This window comes from Pan troglodytes, chromosome 1 (assembly GCF_028858775.2).
Source record: "Pan troglodytes isolate AG18354 chromosome 1, NHGRI_mPanTro3-v2.0_pri, whole genome shotgun sequence".
NCBI lineage: Eukaryota > Metazoa > Chordata > Mammalia > Primates > Hominidae > Pan > Pan troglodytes.
In genome coordinates this window covers 165,413,440-165,427,200 of record NC_072398.2, presented here as the reverse complement: position 1 = coordinate 165,427,200, position 13,761 = coordinate 165,413,440, and the positions used below count along the sequence as shown (strand labels likewise).

The window sequence follows — 13,761 nt, the reverse complement described above, 5'->3', positions numbered from 1 at the left end:
TCTTTCTAAAGCCCTACACTTCACAGAGGAGGCAAAGCCCGATGAAGCACCATTTCTGCCACGGTGTCCACCTTAAGCTTCCAACTGCCACTGTTGTGAGGAGGAGCCATCACAGATTGCCATAGCCACAGAGTCTTCCTGACCTTGTGGAGCCACTGCTCTCAGGCACTGTCCAGCTGACGTCTGGTGTAGCCAATTATTTTCCCCAAAGGTCCATGTCTGCCTGACCCATGGCACTCCACGAGTTGTGGTGGGTCTGATGAGCTAGTTTCTGTCATACCTAGACAAAGAAGATGGTTTAAAACCAATTCATGCTCTTCATTATAAATCCAGATCTGATTTGGGTCCCCATGCTCACAAGTCTTAAGCACTAGTAGGCCTCCTTTCCAACTTGGGCAGCCCTGAGCCACCAGACATTTGTTGGTCTGGAGGTGATAGAGCCTTCCAAGTTGAAGGACTTTGGGGCATTTTGGCCCTCTACTGATAAAAGTGGGTTGCTGGGATTTGTCATGGGTCCCAGATATCTGCATCTTTGGGTAAATATTACCCAAATACCATTCAAATGATTTGCATCCTAACTTCTTTCTCAATTCAACATGCTCACTGATGGTTCCAAAGCTTTTCCTCTCCAGATTAAGTCTTAAGGAAAAATACTGCGCCTTTATTCATCCAGCCAGACATGTGCCAGCTGCAAAAAGTTGTGTTCATGGCATCCCGGCCTTCAGGAGATCCATATGGTCCCCTTTTTTTGGAAAATGTGTCCTACTGTAGAGCAAGGCATGATGAAGAACTTACCTCCACACACCCAGATCTGAAATGATATTTCCAAGTTTTCTCCTCTCCAGATATCCATGCCAGTATCATACTGTCCAAGTTCCTGGAAATACTGTCTGTTCCTGGCAAACAATCCTCCAGCCATTATCGGTGACTTTGTTGGTGCTGTGGCTTTTTCTGCTCATCCTAGCTCAGAAAGGGGAACAAGCGCCTATTTGAAGTGCAGCCCTCAGTTGAATCCTCCACGGACAACAGAGGATGAGCTGTAGGCTAGCGTGTTGGCACTAATGATATCAATCACTGAGAACATCATGGTCTGCTAGTCCACACAGATGACAGCCAGCAAGGGCTGCTGCCACATCACATTCACTTCAATTGGCTGTCTAGGAACACAAGGACTTCTGTTGTGTGGACTGCTACACTCATTCTTCCTTGAATCAATCCCTCACACTTTATGTTTCTTATACCTTAATTTTTCCAAGGAGGTATTTTTGGACATATTCATCTCGTCCTCCTTTCAAGTCATCAAGGTCGCTAACAACATCCATAAAGATGATTTCATGAAGCAGGTTTGCTGGCATGCAATTTGTGACAATGTGCAGCGTCTGGAGACAGGGCAGAAAAAGCTTCATTGTGGAAACAGATAACAATTATGTAAGCAACTGGCAGGTCAGGAGGTAGGACTTTACATGCTGTATTCTTTGTCCCTGGCACATCTCTGTGGTAGCCTGCAGTTACTGATAAGCATATTAAAAGCACATTTCTGATAGCCCGTCTCTCAACTCCTGAGCACGTTAATTAAAAATCATGCCTAGTTCAGAAGACAATTTCAAGTGGCCTTTTTCTGGATCTTCAATATGACTATCACATCATCAATTTTGTTTGCTTCGAACTGTGGCTCTAGTAATAGACTTGGACCTTGAGTGAATCAGGAATAGAATTGTTTTGGAAATGGTCCATGGGGTCCAGGCCCCTTGAGCACATTCTTTTTTTTTTAAATATAGTTTAAGTTCTGGATTACACGTGCAGAAAGTGCAGGTTTGTTACATAGGTATACGTGTGCCATGGTGGTTTGCTGCACCCATCAACCTGTCATCTACATTAGGTATTTCTCCTAATGCTATCCCTCCTCTAGCCTCCCACCCCCCTACAGGCCCCAGTGTGTGATGTTCCCCTCCCTGTGTCCATGTGTTCTCATTGTTCAACTCCCACTTATGAGTGAGAACGTGGTGTTTGTTTTTCGGTTCCTGTGTTAGTCTGCTGAGAATGATGGTTTTCAGCTTTATCCATGTCCTTGCAAAGGACATGAACTCATCCTTTTTTATGACTGCATAGTATTCCATGATGTGTATGTGCCACATTTTCCTTATCCAGTCCATCACTGAGGGGTATGTGGGTTGGTTCCAAGTCTTTGCTATTATGAATAGTGGATGAGCACATTCTTAAGTGGCTGAGTCACTTCACCGAAGTTGAAATGAACAAAAACCAAAACTGCACAGGTCACAGATGTAAAAGTGTACCCATAACAGAAATATTGAACTGTGACACTTCCCATAATAGACTTAGCATAACTAATGGGCCATTTTCAATTTCTGCAGCACTGGCAATGGCCTTCCAGGACTCAGGCTGTGGCATCTTTCCTCCTGCCACAGCCCCTGTCTGAGCCACAGGAGCTGCCCAGGGGGTGAGGAGTGGTGGGCTACATTTTGAACAAAAGGAGACAGTCTTATTCTCTCTCCCAAATGGGATGATGCTATGTCACAGTTGTCATTATGTTTTCTGTGCAACATGTACAGTATTGCTCTCTGGGCAGTATTAATTGCTCCTCACATTCAATCACTGTTTCACCTGAATGAATATTGTGGAAGCTAAATATAAAATTGTAAATTTAATAATTGCAGGAATCCTTATATAAAATAATAGGGGGAAGGAAAAGATTGAGAAGAAATTAGTTAATATATAGAAACACACACACACACAAGCATACTGTAAGGGAGGAAATATGCACAGCTGCCACTGCTCTTCTTTCTGTATTGATTACCAGGCTGTAGTTAATATTTATTACTAGTGTTAGACCACTGGACTAATTCTTTAAGTCACCCAGAGGAGGAACCCAGATATAGTGCCACTGCCATCATATCTGGACATTGAATGTCCCTGTGGTCATCATTTCCACATAGAGGTCACCTGATGCCACGACTGATGAACCTACAAGCCCCTGCATCTTTGTGCAATCGTCATGAGGGCTAGTGTCTCAGATGTCGTTATCTAGTTGGTGAGAAGGTGCTCTAGCTGCCAGTGTTTCAGCCTTGTATGATGGTAGATTCTTCAGTCAGATATTGGGCAACCAGAAAGTAGACAAATGTCCTTAACAAAAGTGACTGAGTTATAAATCTCTAGAGGCCTGAGAAACCTGGCTGGGGTTGGAAAGTGGAGGTGGAAGACTAATGGATAATGAATGTCCCAGGGTGGATAATTAAAGGATGAAATCATGAGTTTGTTTCTAGTCTATAGAAAGTGACCCAGCAGGGAGAGAAAAGTTGATAATAGAAGGGGAGCCATTGAAGATATGTTATTGAGAGTGAATAATGGAATAGGCCAATTCCATGAAAAGAGCACAGGGTTGGTCTTAAAGAAGGTTTACCTCAACTTCTGAGTATTGAGAGAAGAAAGGAAGCCCTGTGGTGGATGAAGACATATTTGAAGCTCAGGGCAGTTTCCTGCTTTATTGAGCAAAATAGGTTTTAGCTCAGAGAAAAGTATTCCTTTGCATAGTAGTACCTTCTTGCAATGACCTAAATGCTTTGGATGTGATTAAAAATTCTCACTTGGGTGCCTATTCTAGACAATTTCTGATCTTATCAGCAGGTTAAGGCAAAATGCTCAGTTTTAAAGCCCTGTGAATGTGTGTAAGGGCTTAAATTCTATTATGTATATATTATAATTATGATGAGGTATCTTTCTGAAAAAGATAAGTATATGTGTAATATATAGATATATATAATTTCAGAGCATTATAAATTTGAATAGTTACTTAGTTATAGCTGAGAATTTTAGCTTCAGTTTAGTCAGCCGAACAGTCATTGGTCTATTCCTCTAAACAATAGGACCCAGAAGAATGAGAAAATTAGGTAAATTAGGTAGATTTTCAAACTTTCTTACAAGATGATTTTTAATTTGGTCTTCTTTTACTTGGAACCTAGGTTTCTAAAAATATTAGCACAGTAAAACCTGTCATAATTTCAAGGAATTTGAGAAACAGTCTCCCATTTTTTTCCTGCCACATTATATACCTCTATGATTTGGTTAATATGTTCATTGCACCAACTATCACATGCTGTTTCTGCCTTTAATTCTATTTTTGTTTGGCTCTTAAGGTAATGTATCTCCAAACAATTAAATAGGACTCTAATTCAATAGGTAGAGCTGGTCAATATAGGAAGAGCTGGTCAATATAACCAATGAGAACTCCATGGAAGAGAAAATCCATAATGGTGATTACTATAGAAAAGCTTTGAATCAGACTCACCTATTTTGGACATCAGAGAATTCACAAGAGAAATTTTCAAATGCTTCCATGTGTAAAAAAGTATATTTTAAAAGGGATAAAATCTAATGTTTGTAAGGGATTTAAAACCATATAAATATGTCCCTTAAGGGAAAGCTTTGTTTGGGCTCAGATATTAATGTTTGTCAGAGAGTCTGAAGGACAGATACTCTAGAACTGTAATATTTTGAAACTGCTCTGAGATTTTCTCTTAGATCTAGGAAGGAAATTCTCTTTCTTTATTAGGTGCCTACTGTGTGTTCCAGGCACGGAGCTGAGCATGGGGAACAAGGTTCTACAACACAGACTCAGCCCTTGCCCTCCTGGAGCTAACATTCTGTGGTAAAAACAGAAGACATAACAGCAAAGTTTGGAAAGGCCGTGCTGTAATAAATACAGTGCCTTGTGGAAACAAGTACTAGGGATATCCAGCCCAGGTGAAGAGGGGGCAGAGGAGAATGAGCCAGAGAGTGAAGAACATTTGCAAAGGCCCAGAGGCACAGATACCACATGGCAGGACTTGAAAAGCTGAGTGTGGTGGGACTGGGAAGCTGGGGAATGAAGAGAAATCAGGATGGAGGGATACACAAGGGTCAGATTATGAAGGGCCCTCCAGGTCATGCTTGGAGTTTGGGCTTCTATAACGACTAACACCTACTTTACTTTGTTTTCACAATTACTCCTGCCAGCATTCTTGATGATTTCAGCATCCATGTGATTAATCTTCAGTTTCTTGAATGCTTATTTTCAATATTCTTGTATTTTCACACCACTTTGTTCACCCCTTGTCATGGACATGCTCGAGACTTTGTCATCACCAATAAGCATGCTTTTTCTATAATCTCCATGTCAAGAATCCTGCTCTTTGACCATCTCCCCTTGCACCCTTCATGTTAGTTTATTCCCTCTACTACTCAACTTCAGGAATAATTCTCCATGGTTCTTGGCTCCCCCTTCTGGGTGCCAGGTTCTGGCCTGAGTAACCCTCTCTTCTTCATGAAAAGCAGCCCATATGCGCATCTAAGTTGTTTTCACAGCCTGCTTTCCTATCAGCACAATTTTTAATGGTCGAAAGGCTTTTTTTTTTCCATTTTGTTCTGTCTCTGTCTCTTTCTGTCTCTATATTAGCACTATTTCTGCTAATACACTTCTCTCACAAAACTACCTGGACCTCCAGTGGATCTCTCTGGTGTTCACTCCATTAGATATGATAAAAGCCTGCAAATCTCCAAGAGATCTTTTCTCTGTCTTCTCTTTGATCTTTGCTCAGAAGGCATTTCTTAATTTTAACAGTGTTTGCTATCTGGAGAGGCTAGACACTTCAAGACTATGAAGTCCTCTTTCCTTTTGTTTAATGGCCCTTTCTTCAATGTATATCTCTCCTCTTACAGCAAGAAGAAACCAAGAGACATCCGCAACACTTGCTGGAAATCTCCTTAAATATATCATTCAGTTCTATAGGCACATTCTATACTTTCCACATAACTACAGATGGTAATGTTAATGAGCTCTCTGCTACTACACAAGAAAGACCACTGTTCTCCAGTTTCCAATAAATTATCTCTCACTTCCTTTTGTGCCCTCACCGGCAGAGTCTTTGAAGTCCGCCAGATTTCTAACAGTCTGTTCGAGGCAATTTAGGTTTTCTTCACCATGCTTCTCCAAATCCTTCTAGCCTCTGTCTGTCCGCTGGTTCCAAAGCCACTCACGCATTTTCAGGTTTTCATTATGGCAGCACCCCACTTTCAAGTTCCAGTATCTGCATTAGTGATCTAATGTCATATAATAAATTAACCCAAAACTTAGTGGCTTAAAACAATAATCATTTATTATCTCACAATTTCTGTTTTTAAGGAATTCAGCTGCAGCTTAGTGTGGGGTGGAATGGGAAGGGAGTATCTGCTTCAGGGTCTCTTACAAATACTGCACTGAAGGTGTCAGCCACCAGGACTGTAGTCATTTCAAGGTTCAACTTCAGGAGGAGCTAGTTTTGAGATCAATTCTTGGGGTTCCAAGTTCTTCATGGGATGTTGGACTGAGGGCCTCATTTCCTCCCTGGCTGTCGGCTGGAGACCTCCTTCAGTTCCTTGTTATGTGGATCTCCCCATAGGACAGCCTGCACCATTGCAGCTGGCTTTCCTGAGAGTGAGCCAGAGAGACTCACTGATGATCTTGCTTTTTATTTTCACTGAGACAACAGAAGCAGGTGGAGTTTCTCTAATGATTGCTTTTCTCACCCAAATCTACCAGGCTGCCTGTATCAGTGCCCATGCACTTTTCCTCTCTTCTTTTATTGTGAATAAATTCTTTGAGTTCTGATCTAAGGCGAACCCTTTGTTACGTGTTCTGAGTCCCATCTCATTGTCAACTCAAGGACTTTCTTGCCATTATCCTCTATTTTCTGCACCATCATGTTTCTCAGCTAATAGACACGATATAATAACTCCCATTTAAAAAAATAAATTTTCTCTGTTACACATTTCTGTCAAGTAACCACCCCATTTCACTACTTCTTTTAAAGAAAACAAAGTTTTGAATTGTATGAATACATTATGTCTTCAAAAGTTAATTAAAAAGTCAACAAGTGACTCTGGCCATGAGGGAATAAGAGGGTCTGGATTACTCTCCTGTGATAAACAACTAGAAAACTGGAAAAAAATGTAGGAAATAATTATTTTCAGACATTGGACAAAGACAGACAGAACTGTGATTCCTAAGAGAAGGAAACAAAATGAGTACTACTAGTACTTAGGCTTTCTGAACTGTAGAAAATTCCCAGAACATGGCACAGAGCTGAGGAACTCAAGCTGAGCCCAACAATCTTGCAGAGATAAGAGTTCAGAGAGTGTAAGGGGCTCAAGTTCATGGGGCAGAGTACTTTGAAAGCAGGAGCATACAGAAAAACTTACAGTGGGGCCACTTTAACTCTTTGGCTGAATATCAATCTGGCCACAATGTTGGGTAAGAAAAACTTCTAGTAAGAGAACAGTTATCAGGGAGCTATAAGCTAAACAATTCACAGAATTCGTAGAGGTCTGGGAATCGTTCAAGTTCCCACAAACGAGATTGGAGAGACCTTAATGGGTATCAGTGACATTTCGTAGGAACTCCAGAAGAGCTATACTTTAAAGGTGGGGCCAAATTAGCCTTAGAGTCAAGGCTACACTATACTATTCCCCAAAATGCTTAAAGGATGCCCTAAAAGATTCAAATTAGTGCTCAAGTAACTTAACTGACTTTCAGAACAAAATCCAACACTCTTCAAGGCAAAATAAAACAATGTAATATTCAAAAATGAAATAATCACAGTGTCTGGCAGTCAGTAAACACATGCTAGATATATGAAAAGATAGGAAAATGTGACCCATAACCAAGAGAAAAAGAAAAAATAGTCAATAGAAACAGACCCGGAAATGACAGAGATGATAGAATTGGTAGACAAAGACAGCTATCATTAATATGCTCTACATGTTCAAGAATGTAAAGGAAAATATGAATATAATGAGACAGGAAATTGAAGATGTAAAAAAGAACCCAGTGACATTTTTAAAGATGCAAAATGCAGTTTTTGTAAACAAAAATGCTAAATATTAATTTGGGCATTTAGAATAATGTTATTCAATAAAATAGTATTTATTGTGTGCAGCCCATAGTGCTAGGCTCTGTAAGGGATGCACTTTTCATTCTCCTTCCCTTCTTTCCTTTCTATCAGGATGGACTCATGGATTCTTATTTTAGTTTGTGGGCTACAAAAGTTACATCATTTATTTTATTACTGAAATCGTATTTCTTTCTAGCAGTATAAGATGTACCAGGTTGATCTTATACTTTTCCTGATACAACACTGGAATCAGCCATTTCTCCAAGGAGCCATGGTTCCTTTTGTTGAAGAATGGTATTTACAAACCAGTGTCTGGAGGATAGTTGTTCGTTGTTATTGTTTCTAGCCCTCTCTGTGTGCAGAGCTAGTTAGTGCACACAATATATACACAATGTGTGTACATAATATACACAAATCTATATATCTATATCTCTCTGTATGTACATGTATTAAAGGGTGTGTGTTCATACTAATATGTCCCATTCTAGGCCAAAACTGCACAGTCCATTCTAAACTTCTTTTCTTTCTGTTTTGTAACTTTCTTCTCCAGCAGTGAGAAAGAAACCTGGCTTCCCTTTCCCACAGTGTGTTACTTATTTGCTCAGTGCTAGAATACACACAAAGCAGTTTTAGCATTGCTATCCCATACTGCTGTGAAAAACGAAAACAAGCGTACTAACTGAAGTACAATATTGTTTACACTCATTTTGCCTTTACTAAGGCTAATGGGTACATGGTCAAATATTATGTTCCAAAGTTAAATAGGATAGGTCTTCCCTCTCCCTTCAGGTGGTTGTATTATTAACTTGATAGACATTAAGTTCTGTTTGTTTCAGTTTGCATTCTTCTTTTTTTCCCACTTTCTCTTCTCTTTGTTGATTTTCCATTTATTTGGTGATATCTTACATCTGAAGAGTACTTTGCATTTTACAAAATGCTTCTTAAACTTTCCTCCTTGATAAGATTTATCTAGGTCGGCACTACTTACTTGGCATTCAGTAGGTCTGGGTGGAACTAGATTGCTTGCATTTATTCAGAACATAGATTGCTTAGCTCTGGACCTTCTGAATTCCTCATGGGGTCTAGGAATCTATTTTTTCACAAGTTCTCCAGGTGATTTTTATGATGAGTCTAGTCTGGGACAATAACTCAGTCTCAAATTATTTTGGATTGGCAAGGGAAAATTTTGAGGTAATGTTTTTATAGATTACCAATCTGAAATTTAATATAAGCGACTTGATTAAATGATTTACAAAACTAATACTAAATTTTCTAATTCCACTTCATTGGTTTGTTCACTATTTTGCTGTCAGTTTACATTACAATCAGGAAATTAGGTGGCACCAATTTGGTGTTATTCCTGTAATAATTTAGCATAGAATTTGCTTGGAGAAGCTTTAATATATTCATATTTTCTGGGAAGAAAAATTGGACCAAAAGTCAGAGGACAGAATGTGCTTTCTTTCTAAACCATGTATGGCTACCAAAAATGAAATTCCAATACTAAAGAATTATATCTCTACCTTTTGTGTAAAAATATTACCAAAAAGGCAAAAATGGTAGACAAAATTTTAAGTTCATTTGACAACTGTTTTCATACTATTTTCACTTTCAAGTAAAGTTTATTTACATGTAGAGGTATTAAATAAATAGTGGCACTGAGTTTGTATATGCATATGTATACTGGTAAGGCATAAAATATTTTGTTGCATATAAAATTTTCAAGAATTCCAGAAATTCTTAATGTTTGCTTGTTTTAAGCCAAGTATATCTCCTGTTACTTTTAAAATTTGATGATCCTTTTATTCCCATACTTTAAAATTATCAAATTTGTTAGAGTATCTTTTGATATTAGTAAAAACAGAGTTCTTAACTTCTTATACTGACTTTGGCATGTAACAAGGTTGGTGGATTCCAGGTTTCACACAAACTTGGGAAACTCCTCTCACAAATACAGGAAATAGCTATTGTTTTTCCTTAAAGAAAAGAATCATTTGAAGAAATTATATAATTCTCTAATATTTCCATTTATAAAAATATTGACATGATTCAGGTTATAATTATTTTTTAGTCATGGTTACTATGGTCTTTACTGATCTCTAAATAAAATGGTGATGATAACAGCGAAATTTATCTTGTGACAATAAGGCATGTTGGGTGTAATGAAATGAATATTGAACATGATGCACAAGACTTCAGTTGAGTTCCAGGTCTACATTCTCTCCAAATCTCAGTTTTCTTACCTGTAAAGTAGATGATGTTAGTTCCCTCAAAGGGTGCTTTGAAAAACTGGATTAGATAATATTACTAAAGGTGTTTCATGTAAATTGTAATAATGAAATTTGATGATATATTTAATGTGCTTTCTCTATTTTTGTGTTCTTTGCCCATCAAATACCCACCAGTAGGGAGTACAAAATACTTTTGGCTTATACCTGGGGAGGGAAAATTTTCTTTTTTCTTAAAGGGCCAAATAGTAAACATTTTGGGGTTTGTGGACCATCCTGTCTTGGTCACAGCTATTCAACTCTGTGCTTGTAGAAAAACAATTATAGTTAGTATGTAAATTGAATTAATGTTACTACATTTATGGGCACTGAAATTTGAATTTCATGTAATTTTCATGTATCATGAAACAGTCTTTTTTTTTTAATTGAAAATATAAGTAACCATTCTTAGCTCACAGGCTGTACAAAAACAGGCAGATGGCTGGATTTGGCCTGTGGGCCAGAGTTTGCTGATCCCAAGCTTAGAACATTTTGAAATTAGTTTTAGATTGATGCTGGTAGTGTCATGATGGGGTTAGCTGTTGGCATGGTTACAGAAAGCTTTTTAAAAAACCAACAAACAATGAATTACTATAATGCATATTTTATAATGTAGATACTATATAGTCATTATTAAGGATATATACTCTATATGATGTTTTGCATGTATATTACAATTATTAACAAAATGAAAAAGAGATTGAATAAATAGAAAATACATCAGTGAAGGGATGAGGAAACCATAGAGTTAATCTGATTTTAAATTCGCCCTTCTTTACAAATATTCAGTGTATTTAGAAAAGGATGGCTTTGTCAAGACCATCTAAAGTAAGATGATGTGATTCTAACTTTTCTTTTTGTCTTAAAATATGACTAAAATTTTCTATCATTTAAAATGTTAGCAGAGAATATATTTGTTGTTTTGTGCTCAACTTAGGCAAATATTCTTGCTTTAAAATTCTGAAGTTTTTCAGCCAAAGCATAATACCTTGCAAGAATGTTTCTGACATAAAACACCACAATTTATTCAATTTGTTCACAGACTTTTTGTAAAAGCTTTTATTTTAATATTTGAAAAACACCTAAAAGGTCTGGCTTGATATTTTTAAAAATTACATTTTGTTTGCTTTGCTTAAAGATTTAGATAAAATCCAAAGTGCTAAATCAGGCTACCTCTAATTCAAAACAATATTTTATGGGTGGATAGCATTTTACAGTTTTCAAAAATACTTTTATGTGATTATTGTCTTTGGTATTCACACCCTTGTAAACATAGATGGTTCGGGGATTGTCTTGGTTTTATTGATTCAGGAACCTGAGGCTCACAAATATAAACTTACTTGTCCATGATCCTATGGCTAATAAGCAAACAGAAGTACTTGATTTTAGATCTCAATGTTAATTTAGTGTGCTTTTGACACTAATATCCCCTATACAGTTCCCAGTAGATTCCTTGGCACATTAAAGCCATGCAAATGTTGTTTCAGGGTTGATTTTTTTTAGTAGTAAAGTAATAATAAATTCTATTACTTAAAAATATATCATAATTCAAAACATTTAGTATTAGTGGGGTATGCAGAGAAAGACTAGGGTCTATTTTTCATGTTTTTTATATCTGGATGCTCATGTATATGCTAGTTTATTATAGCTTCTAAAGCAACACTTTTCCATACTGATTTTTAAATTATTATATTTGTTAATTACAGTGTTTTCCCTCTACAAGGACTGCAACATTTCTGAAGGCAGTGATCATGCAGTATCTCCCTATCCTCAGGTTCTTTGAAAAACAGTGTGGTTTCGATATGAGGTAGCAGATATTAATGGATAGAATGGGGCAGCACAGGTGAGATGGGTAGACAGAGGCACTGTTACTCCTCACTCTTCTCCCCACTGCTCTTATTCTATAGTCACTTCATTTACACCAAGACTTAGACTCCCTAAAGGATGACGCAGATTTATAAAAAATCTAGTAAGTAAGAAATAACAACTGTCTGTTCTTGATTGCATGCTATTATTTTTTATGCCCTGTATTTGGTAACCCTACCCAGCTAATTATAATTTTTTTTTAAGATTAACCTACTTATTTGAAGGTTTAAAATGATAGGCAAAGTATTGCTTACAAAAATTTCCTAGATTTTCTTTCTTTTTGTAAATAGTTTTATTGAGGTATAGTTGATATATAATAAGCTGTACATATTTAAATTATAAATTTGACAAATATTGATGTGAGAAATCACTCATAAAACCATCAGTATAATAAAGAAAATGAATGTATCATCAATTAGAAAATTTCTTCCTGCTCCTTTGTAATCCCACCCTCATGCTCCTACCCATGGTACTTCCTCCTCCCACCCCACCTCTGTCCCCAGGGAATGGCTGATCTGATTTCTAGCACATAGCCTACTATTACTCTAGCATTTTTTAGAACTTTATATAAATGCAATCATACAGTACTTTGTTGTGCTTTCATATACATGATTATCTTGAGATTCATTAATGTTGTTTATATCAGTATTTCATTCGTTTTGATTGCTGAATAGCATTCCACTAAATGATTATATTGCAATTTGTTCATCCATTCACCTGTTGATAGGCATTTAAATTGTTTATAGTTTTTGACTGTTACAAATGAAGTTGTCACAAGTGTTAGAATTGAAATATGTTTTCATGTCTCTTGGATAAATGCCTGGGCATGGAATGGGTACATCATATGGTAGGTGTGTGTTTAACAACTTAAGAAAGTGCCAAACTGTTTTCCAAAATTGTATCATTTTACATTCCCACCAGCAGTGTAAGAGTTCCAGTTCCTCCACATCTTCACCAATACTTGGTGTAGTCAGTCTTTTTTTTAAAATTTAACCATTCTAGTATGTGGATAGTGATATCTCATTGTGATTTTAGTTTGTGTTTCTTGAGTGACTAATGATGTTGAGCATCCTTTCATATGCTTATTTGCCATAACTATGATTTATATGGTGAAGTGACTGTGTAACATTTTGCCTATCTTTTTAACTGGGTTGTTTGTATTATTATTATTTAGTTTTGAGTATTGTAGATACCTTATGGATACAAATCTTTTATCAGATAGATAATTGGCAAATATGTTCTCTGTGTATGGTTTGTCTTTTTGTTATCTTTCATAGTGCTTCTCAAAAAACAACTTTTCAATTTTGATAAAGTCTAATTTGTCAGTTTGTTCTTTTATGGATCATGCTTTTTGTGTCGTATGTAAGAAATTTTTAATTAACACAAGGTCACAAAATTTTTTACTTATGTTTTCTTCTAGAAGTTTCATAGCTTTAGGTTTTACATTTAGATTTATGATCCATTTGGAATTAATTTTTGTATCTGATGTGAGGTATGGATTAAAGTTCTTTTCTTTTATTGCATATAGATATTCCATCGTTCCAGCACAATTTATCAGAAAGATTATCCTTTTTCCACAGAATTGCTTTTGTGCCTTTGTAGAAAATCAGTTGTCCATGTTAAGTGTTAGTCTATTCTAGACTCTATTCTGGTCCATTCATTTACTTTTTTTTGTTTTTACATGAATACTTCATTGGCCTGATTAT

The 13,761-nt window shown here is 36.9% G+C and overlaps 1 protein-coding gene and 1 pseudogene across 8 annotated transcripts in view; one reads left to right on the top strand and one right to left on the bottom strand.

The window, feature by feature from the left end:
- The window catches only part of LEPR (leptin receptor), a 209,072-nt gene that overhangs the window by 148,674 nt on the left and 46,637 nt on the right, over positions 1–13,761 (top strand). The window lies entirely within an intron of this gene.
- On the bottom strand, positions 73–990 carry LOC129136285 (polypeptide N-acetylgalactosaminyltransferase 11-like; annotated as a pseudogene).